Source organism: Globicephala melas, chromosome 11 (genome assembly GCF_963455315.2).
Source record: "Globicephala melas chromosome 11, mGloMel1.2, whole genome shotgun sequence".
NCBI lineage: Eukaryota > Metazoa > Chordata > Mammalia > Artiodactyla > Delphinidae > Globicephala > Globicephala melas.
In genome coordinates this window covers 63,298,075-63,307,102 of record NC_083324.2, presented here as the reverse complement: position 1 = coordinate 63,307,102, position 9,028 = coordinate 63,298,075, and positions in this window count along the sequence as shown.

Sequence of the window (9,028 nt, the reverse complement as noted above, 5' to 3'; positions counted from 1 at the left end):
TCGGACTCGGGGGGCACCAATAAAGAAGCTTGAGGGCTGAGGGAGGGAGAGGTAGACCCCACACATCTGGCCCGTGGACGTCCACCCAGGAGCTCCAGGCCACCTTCCGGAGTCTCTGCTTGGGAAAAAGGTAAACGCTGCCATTTGTCACTGACTTATCATAAGAACTGCTGTAGCAGCTGTTCCCCCTTAATTAATATACCGTTGACTTTGAGCCTCAAAAAAAAAAAAACCTTTCGTTGAGGCAGGTGTGTGGACTCAAATCCATTATCCTGTCAGCCGCCCCCAAAAGGAGGGATCAGGGGAGCAGTTATGCAGGAAGTCAACCCAACTGCTCCAAAACAGCCCTCCTTGGGCAGCCAGGCCAACTTCTGCACCCCCATCCCCAGAGAAAGCTCAAGAGAGAAGAAGAGAATCTGGACAGCGGGTCCCACGATGCGCCCGGGAAAAGAGAGGCAAAGGGGTGAGTGGGGGGCACGATGCTGCCTGGTGCTGCCATGTTTCCAGGGGGTTGGGGGTGGGGACACGGCATTCTCAGGACCAACTCTGCCCTTTATTGGCAGGGACCTCGGGCCAGTCAACTTATCCCTGTAGCAGGGGAAGTTACTAAGAAGGGCATGATAGGGACTTCCCTGGCGGTCCAATGGTTGGAACTCTGTGCTTCCAATGCAGGGAGCGCAGGTTCGATCCCTGGTCAGGGAATTAGGATTTCACATGCTGCGTGGCACAACCAAAAAATTTAAAAAAAAAAAATTTTTTTTTTAAAAGACATGATAAAATTATTCAACACAGGATAGCATTATAGCGTGCTCACCGTAGCACACTGAAGCCTCAGGATGGCCCCATGCCGCAGGTGCTGTTGTTACCCGCCCTGGTTGCGGGGTGGTGGGGGGGGGGGACTGAGGGCGTGGCGAGGTCAGGAAGGTAATGGAGCCGGGGTTTGAACCCAGACAGCCCAGCTCTCTTCCCTTCTCCAAAGAAAGGAAGAGGAAGCCGCTCTCAGATCTGTTGTGCTGCTGTGGGTTTGCCGGAACAGAATAAAACCACTTCATTCCAGACAAACAGCCAGGACCTCACAGAGGCTCTGGGAGGCTCCTCTGACCTGCCCTCTCACTCTCCCCGGACTCGGGCCACGCACCTTGCCACCCTCGCCCTGACCAGGCCCACTCCTGCCTCTGAGCCTCTGTGCTAGCTGTTCCACCCACCCTGCTGATCCCTCCCACCCCCAAGCTACACGTGGCTCCTCCCTCCTCCAGACCACCATCCCCGTGGGGAGTTGTAGCTGCCCTCCCACCCTGCACACCCTCTAGGGCCCAGTCCTCCTGGATTTCTCTCTTAACACGAGACGTGCTACATATTTTAATTCTTCATGCACCTGCCCCCTGCAGGTTACCAGCCTGTCACCTGGCTCCCTGAAGGGTCCATAGCCCCTCCCCAGGGAAACACTGGCCACAGTGGGAATCGGGCTGGACTATCAGAGCCAGGGTGGGGTTCTTGGGCAGAGAAGCAGAGAGGTAACCAGCCTCCCCAGACAGGAGGGGGTCTGTTTGCTGGAGTTCCTCCTGGGGGACACCCAACAGAGCCCCGAGGACCTGCCAGTCCACAGCATCCTAGGACAGAAGGAGCTGTGGTGAAGATGGTCCAGGTCCCCTACCTTTTGCCAGGCAGCAAAGCAGACGAGCCCCAGGATTTGTGTAAGATATCGATTGGGGATGCCCTTCGTCCGAAATGTGACTTCTCTGCAGCCCTGTGAGTGGGGGCTTGGAGCAGATTTCATGTGTTTTCGAAAGAAAGTGATGAGATGTTTCTTCCTGCCAAGAGTGTGGGCCGATCCCTGGCTGAGGCCCCTGTGACATCTCGGGCGATCCTCTCAACATCACAGGGGTGAGGTGAGACTCCAGACAAACCGGGGAGGTGCTACCCAGCACCAGGGCTGGAACCGGCTGCTCAAGCCAGGCAGACAGGCAAGAACAGCTCAGAGCAGGGTCTCAGGAGAGGGGAATCACTGAGCAGGCTCTGAGAAGAAAGGGTGGCAGAGGTATCACTGGTGATTACAGCCCGATTTCTAAGCTGCTTCTGTTTAGTAAGGAGACAGGGGAAAGTACAGTAATTTTCTCCAATGAAAACAGGCAACAGAATTCCCTTTGCCTCATTCCCCTTGCAATTAAGCCCTTCTCTGCAAATGAAATGATTTGGTTTTCATGGGGACTAATTTAAGCACACTGGAAGGGCCGCTGAACTTTCTGATTGCAAACACCAACATGTGCGAAGCAGAATCCCAGGCAGCGATGCCAGACTGGTAAAGTGGCCCTGCGTGAGGTTGGGGCTTCCCTGGGGTAACGTGGGGCGAGCCCTGGGTTGGGAGTCCAGCTCTGCCCCTAAACCCATGACCCTCTCCAGCCTCCATCCCCGCATCCCAAGTAAGGAGGTTGGACCAGACCCCAGGGGCAAATCCAGAAGCTTCTGGCACATCAGTGGATCAGGGGTAAACTCCTGGTGTTGTCTTAAGCTACTAAGTCTGTATGATTATTGTAACTTCTTCATTTGAAATATTTTGACTCAAGAAAAGATGCTTAAATAGTACAGAGATTTCTCCTGTACCCTTCACCCAGTTCCTCCAATGACCCCACAGAACCGTGGTACATTGTCAAATCCAGGAAACTGATCTTGATACAATACTGTTAACTCAGGCGCAGACCTTATTTAGGTCTCACCAGTTTGACATGCGCTTCGTGTGTGTTTCTATGAAATTTTATCACACAAAATCACTAAGTTTCGGGTGGTTGGTTGCTTGTGATAGAACAGATACAGGTATGGACAAGATCTCCAGGAGTGTGTGTTACAGTTAGAAGTGACAGAAACACAGACAAACTTCAACACAAAGTGCAAGCATTGGTTCATGTAAGCCAGTCCCCTGAGAGGCGGGGGTAGGCGGGTCTCAGAGCAGCTCCATCCAGGTGCAGGGGGAGCATCAGGGCCTGGGTGTGGCCACATGTTCTCAGAGGTCTCCTCCACCTGGCTACTACTGCTCTGAGGACATCGAAAGGAAGGAGAGATGGGAAGGGCTCAGACAGACATGAGTGGGGGGCCCGCCTCCCAGCCAATCACTGGGGATGGAACCAGAGGCTGCTCAGACCTGAACCTGGGCCTCCCCTGGGCCAGGGCGCATCCTGTGCTGAAGGTAGGAGATGGGAGGAGGGCCTCTCAAAGGAAGGGGTGGGACACTGAGACCGGAAGAGGAGAGAAAATACACGCACGGTAGAGCAGAAATGTGAGAGACAAGGGCCAAATCCTGGGCACACAGACCACAGGGAGGGAGGTGTAAGAGCACTCCATGCTGGGCTCAGAGAACTGGCATCCAAGTGGTACGGTGGGAACTCCAGTGACTGAGGGACAGGAATGGCTAGTATGCAGAGGTGTCACTGAGGCCATTTGCCAAAATTCCTGCCACAAAAAAAGATCACACTTCCCTACTCTCTTGAAAATTGGGCCTGGCCATGTGACTTGCTTTAGCCAATGAAATGGAAGTGGCAATGGCCTTAGGAGGCAGAGGCTTCGAGAGCTGGTATCGATCTGCCTCATTTCCTCTGCGGTGGTGCCGCCGCTGGGGCTGCCTTGCAGCCTGGGTCCTGGAGCAACGACGGCTTAGACCGGAATCCCCAGCGGACCCACAGTGCAGTAGTGTGAGAAATCACTGTATGTTGGCATAAGCCACCCAGAATCTGGGGGTGTTTGTTACTAACATCAGCTGACAGATACAGCCGACTAACTTTTGCCACCTGCCCAGAGGGAAGAACGAACGGCTGGTATTGCAGTAGGGGAGGAGGAGGAACCTGCCTGAGTCCTCTACACCCTGGAGGCTGGGAATGGACTAGAAGATTCTAGAAGATCAGTTTAGGCCCTGGGATTATTTTCGTTCTGCTAAAGCAGTGTCTGGCAGGCTCTGTAGTGAGGATCTGGATCTTTCCAAGCTGGCTACCCCAGCTATGCAATTACTCCAAAGACAAGGTCTGGGGTCCCCTGAAGAGAAGGATCAGAGAGACGTGCATAGCAGGCGCATGGGAGAAGGAGTCCTCACCCCAGGCAGTCGGGCTGGCTCTACACTGATAGCCACAACCTAGAGGAGGATGTGCTGCCTGATTAGCAGGGGAGGGAGGACCACACAGCCGTCCCGGGGAGCCGAGACCCAGGCTGGCTGGCCAGCCTTGCCCCAAGCTTGGTGGAAGAGGCTGATAGGGTGTGGCCAGCTCAGAGGCTGTTTAAACAGTGGCCAGTGGAGTGAGAAGGTGTGGATGTCCCCAGAGTGGCCCATCCCCCACAGGGATACATGCACAATGAGTGCACAGGTGCCCAGTGTCCCCACCAGGATCTTGAAGGTGGCTGGACAGGGCTGACAGGACCCAGACAGAGGGAAGTGTGTGTGTGTGTGTGTGTGTGTGTGTGTGTGTGTGTGTGTGGACAGGCATGTATGCATGGCTGTGCTCCAGCCACCCAATGGGGGGAGGAAGCTTCATCTGAGACAAACACGCTCCATGTACTTTATCAAATTTGCAGATGCCACACAGCTGTGGGGGACGATGGCAAGTAGGTCAGATGACAGAGCTGGGATCTAAAGGGAAGCTGACAGGCCGGAGCGATGGGGTGGATCTAACGAGATGAAACTTAACAGGGACAAGCATGTTTATTTTGTTTTATTTATTTATTTGTGCCCTGCCTCCATGCATGAAGGAATGGGGGAGGAATAGTGGCTCACAGGAGGAAGGCAATGAAATGCCTGCACTCAGGGCCAAGGACCTGACTGTGCAGACCTGGGGGTGGGGCAGGCGCCGGGGCTGAGCTCCAGCAGGAGACTGGGGGCTTAGGGATCATGGTCAGTTCTATGGGAAGCAATGGGGAGGTCGGTCCGTGGCTGCATCAATAAAGGTATAGCACCCAGGATTGAGGAGATTAGCGGGGACCGTGAGTCAGAGCACCTGAGTCTGAAGCTCCGTGTGGTCAGGCCGTCCCGTTGGGCAGGTACCTTTCAGGCAGCTCAAGCCCAACTGCCCTCCATGCTATCCACCTGGTAATCAGGCCCCCATGCCCGTCTCTCCTTCCTATGGCCAGGGCCTCCCCAGGCAGCCTCTCCCTTCAAACACGTCTCAGCAAGAGACAGGCCTGGGACTTCCCAAAGTCAAAGTGGTCAAAGTAGGGGTGGGGGCAGACTCAGGTCACTTCTTCCAAGAACTCTCTCCACCCTGCACCCCAAAGCTGACAGGGCCAGGCTCGGAGTTTTGGCAGCTCAGCTGAGGATTGGGAGTGACATGTCTTTCTCCTGTCTGGCCAGCACCTCCCAGTTTCTCTGAGGGGTCTCTTACTGGCCCCCTCTCTTGGCTGTGACTGGGAGAAGATTCAGCAGGAAGATGGTCCCTTGCTCCAAACATCATAAGGGAAGGGTTAGGCTACTTCTGATGACCCCTGAGGGGCAGGGCTGGGCCTTGCGAGCAGAAGCCTCAAGGAGACAAACCTCGGCTCTGTAGGAGAAGGAAGGCCCTTGCTATTTTGAGCCTTGGGCTGCCTTGATAGGTAATAAGCCCCCCATCACTGGAGGTATGTAAGCAGAGGCTGCACAGGCATTCAACAGAGATGCTAGCATGGAATAGATGGATGGAACTAGATGAGCTTGAAGGTCTTGCCCTACATGAGATGGCATGACACTAGGGAAGCTCTTGGCTAAAGCTTAACCAAGGTGGTTTTTTTTTTTGCGGTACGTGGGCCTCTCACTGTTGTGGCCTCTCCCATTGCGGAGCACAGGCTCTGGACGCGCAGGCTCAGCGGCCATAGCTCACGGGCCCAGCTGCTCCATGGCATGTGGGATCCTCCCGGACCGGGGCACGAACCCGCGCCCCCTGCATCGGCAGGCAGACTCTCAACCACTGCGCCACCAGGGAAGCCCTTAAACAAGGTTTTTGATCCATGGGAATCCTCCTGAATGTGACACCTCTCCTCCTCTCACTGTTAGAAGATACCTGGGGAAGAGGGCTCCCTCCATACCCCTCGTCTGTCTCGGGAGGGCTTCGTGGAAGAGGAGTTAATCCAGCTGCAGGGTCTGGGGGAGAAGGTGTGAGTTTATGTGGGGTAGCAGCGCCTGGCAGAGAAGTAAGAACAGCTGGAGACAGGGGCCAAGTGGACAGTGTGGGTGGGATGGGCACATCCCCAGCTGGCAAGGGCCTGGGCTCTGGATTGGAAGCCCAGGTTCTGTGACTTCCTGGCTGTGTGACATACTTAGGTGACACACTTCCTCTGGACCTCAGGTTTCCCATCTATATAATGGAGATGACATAGACACCAACTTCACAGGTGTTGAAAGGATTAAACGACATTTTGCAATGTGCCTGGTGCATAGACAGTGTCGATAATGATGAGGATGATGAAAATGTATAAACAGATGGAATTAACCAGTATTCAGACTTCAGCTCATTACAAAGAACTTGTCCAAGAAGCAGAAGCATCTCTGCCTGGAGCAGGCTGCTGCCTGGGGTGATGAGCCCCCCGTCCCAGGAAGTATTCAAACTCTGCGCTTGATGCCTGTGCGGGGAGGGGAGGCCTCCCAGGTGTGTGAGGATGGCCAGCAGGGGTCAGCAGCACAGCAGGAATAAGGGAGGTCACCACTAACCTCCCCACTAGCTGTGGGGACAGCAGTGATACCCGAGCCAGGCGGCCGTGCTTCTGGCTCAGGCTGAGGCCTGTCCGGCAGGTCAGGCCAGTGTCCTGACACCCAGTGGTCTGGGCAGAGGTGATGGGAAAAGGAGGGCTCTAAGGTTTCCCATAAGGAGCCCCGTGGCTGAACACACAGCGGACCTTCGGGGGCTCTGGACAGACTGGGGAGACCAGAACAGTGATGCTGGCACCCCAGGAGACGAGGCTCTGGGTACAGCCACCAGAAGGGTCACGCAGGTAGCTGACCCGGCCATCTGTTCTGATCTCCACAGTGGGGGCCAGGATCCATCATGCCCGCCCTGTGTCGAGCCCTCCCTCAGCTCCACTGGGGGCCTCCCGGGGCCAGGAGAATGAGGATGAGGAGACCAGGTCCAGGGAGGAGCAGGGACTCAGCCACATACCCAAAGATGGCACGTCTCCCTTCCTGACCTCCAGCCCGCGACTGGGCTGCTCTGAGAGTGGGCAGGGAGGGGGAGCCCAGTACATCCCCTGCAGCCCGCTCTGGTGCACAGAGCCCCCGGGTGGGCTGCTGGGGACTGAGGGTGTGTGAGGGACTCATTCCCTCACTGGCTCCGCTGAGGCCTCCCCGCTTAGAGAAGGCAGCTGCTGCCCCAGACTGAGGTAGGGAAGCCAGGCCCAGGTGTCACAGCTGTCAAACAGACTCAGAGGTGGCTGGGGTGCCCTTTGCCCAGCCCCTGCCCCACGGGAGGGCATGCAAGTCACTCCTGGCCCCCAGAGCCCCCCTCACCTCCCTCTGGGGAGGGTGTACCAGGGCAGAGCAGGAGGGAAAGGGGCGGGCTGAAGGTGGAGCAGAGGATCAGAGAGCAGACCCTCCCTGGCTGGGGGCCCATTTGGAGCCAGAGGAAGCTAATAACCCCCACCCCAGGGAATGCTCTGGTGACTCGTGTGGAGAATGACCTGTCCAGCAGCATCCAAGAGGGAGCCTGGGGCTTCAGGGTGGCTCCAAGGACACAGGGAAGCTTCCCTGGCAAAACCAAACCAAAGCCAAAACAAATAAAACCTCTCCTAAGAGGAAAAGACCTAAAATTCCACCATTAAAAATTCATTCCTTTAGCTTAACACTTTGTCCTTTTTCAAAATGCAAACCCATCAGAGCCTCACCTAAGAGTAGGTTTGTCAAAGGAAAGAAGAGAGAGAATGTATAGCATCCTGGAGAAGAAAAAATGTGAGGAGGCCAAGGGAGAGAGCAGGGGAGTGGGTTTCTCAGGATTTACTTCCCTGCCTACACAGCACTGGGTGAGGGCCAGCTCTAAAGACACCTGCAGGGGACGGAAGCTAAGCCTCCCAGTACTGCTCCTGGGTTCAGGGAGTGAGAACAGACAGAACAGACTCGCAGCCCTCCAACCAGACACCATTCACATGTGCGCACGTCCGCACATCCGTGGGCTCTTGTGCACACCTGTGTATGTATGAGGAACGACATGTGCGGACACGCTCCCACCCCCAAATCTCACCCTCCAGCTCCTGTGCGTGACATGGAATACAGAACAGAGACGGCTCTGGGACCAGATGACCCTCCGGGGAAGGCAAGGATAGAATGGTCTCTACCGTCCCCTCCCAACACCTCTCCAGGGTAGCTGCCCTAAGCTGCATCCCCCAGGAGTTGCTTTCTGATTTAGAGTTACTGACTGCAGCCAGTGAATATTTTTGGAGCGTATGCAGGAAGCTGCTGAAGGCCCTTGTGACATCTGAGAGGTGGAGCGATGAACCCATTAGCTAGGATTAGCTTCTCACGTGGACATCAGCCTGGGACCTCCCTCATCCTTGCCCTCTGCATCCACAGCCCCGCCCACCTGCCCGGATCCACCTGCGGGCTTCAGCGGAGCAAGGGTGTCCACCTTGGTGCATTACGTCGTTATGCTGGGGGGGGCCTCTTCCTTTCCTTTCCTTTCCTTTTTTTTTTATTGTGGCAAAACACCCTCCCCTCCTTTTTAAGTAAATTTAACTTTTATCAAAGTAACACATGGACATAATTGTAAAAATCAAATAGTATGTCATGGCTGATGAAGAAAGCTGCCCCGCCCCGCCCCCAGGCTTACTTTCACCTTTGTTGGCCATTTTCTTCTGCTTCTGTCTCACTTCTACACAATGTGCAGATACTACAAATGTGTGACTTTTCTTTTTTTTTATTTATTTATTTATTTTACTTTTGGCTGCGTTGGGTCCTCGTTGCTGCATGCGGGCTTTGTCTGGTTGCAGCGAGCGGCGGCTGCTCTTCATTGTGGTGCGCGGGCTTATTTCAGTGGCTTCTCTTGTTGCGGAGCACGGGCTCTAGGTGCACGGGCTTCAGTAGTTGTGGCTCATGGGC